The sequence below is a fragment of the Corvus brachyrhynchos genome, unplaced genomic scaffold (assembly GCF_000691975.1).
Source record: "Corvus brachyrhynchos isolate BGI_N302 unplaced genomic scaffold, ASM69197v1 scaffold28, whole genome shotgun sequence".
Lineage (NCBI taxonomy): Eukaryota > Metazoa > Chordata > Aves > Passeriformes > Corvidae > Corvus > Corvus brachyrhynchos.
The window spans coordinates 3,899,608-3,900,180 of NW_008246058.1; the positions used below are offsets into that span (position 1 = coordinate 3,899,608).

Below are 573 nucleotides of genomic sequence, written 5' to 3' on the forward strand. Positions count from 1 at the left end.
TGGGGCCGAGGAGGGGCGGTGGCGGGGCCGTCCTGAGCTCCTGGGGTGATTTTAAAATCTACACCGTCCCTCCCTCCGCCCCCAACATCCGCCCGCAGCTGCCAGACGCGGCCGAAAGTCACTAATTATCTCCTGACCTGTTCTGCGCAATTAGGCCGAAAATTATGCCATCTAATTACCCTGACATGCAGGACTGTGCCCTGCCAACGCCGATCGGGGCCAGGGACGGCCCTCCCCGCCTCGGCCAGGTTCTCTCATGGTCACCCATGTGAGCTCAGGGTCACTCTGGTCCCCCACATGGTCACGGCGGGGCTTCTCACAGGTTATCCCGTGGGGCCTCACACTGTCACCCTAGCGAAGCCCCGCTGTCATCCTGCGGTCCCACATGATCACGCCGAGCCCCCGCGCGGCCAGCACAGGATCCTGCCCGGTGTGGGCAGAGGAGAGGCCGGGCCGCGCTGCGTCCGCTCTCGGCCCCGGCGGGGAGCGAGGCCGTGGGCAGCATCGAGGGCCCAAACGAAACAGTTTTGTGTAGCCGCCTCGTTAGCGCAGTCGGTAGCGCGTCAGCATCAT

The 573-nt window shown here is 65.1% G+C and overlaps 1 long non-coding RNA gene across 1 annotated transcript in view; it reads left to right on the forward strand.

Annotated features, from left to right (window-relative positions):
- LOC108449577 overlaps positions 1 to 573 on the forward strand; it is a 36,033-nt gene that overhangs the window by 11,388 nt on the left and 24,072 nt on the right. The window lies entirely within an intron of this gene.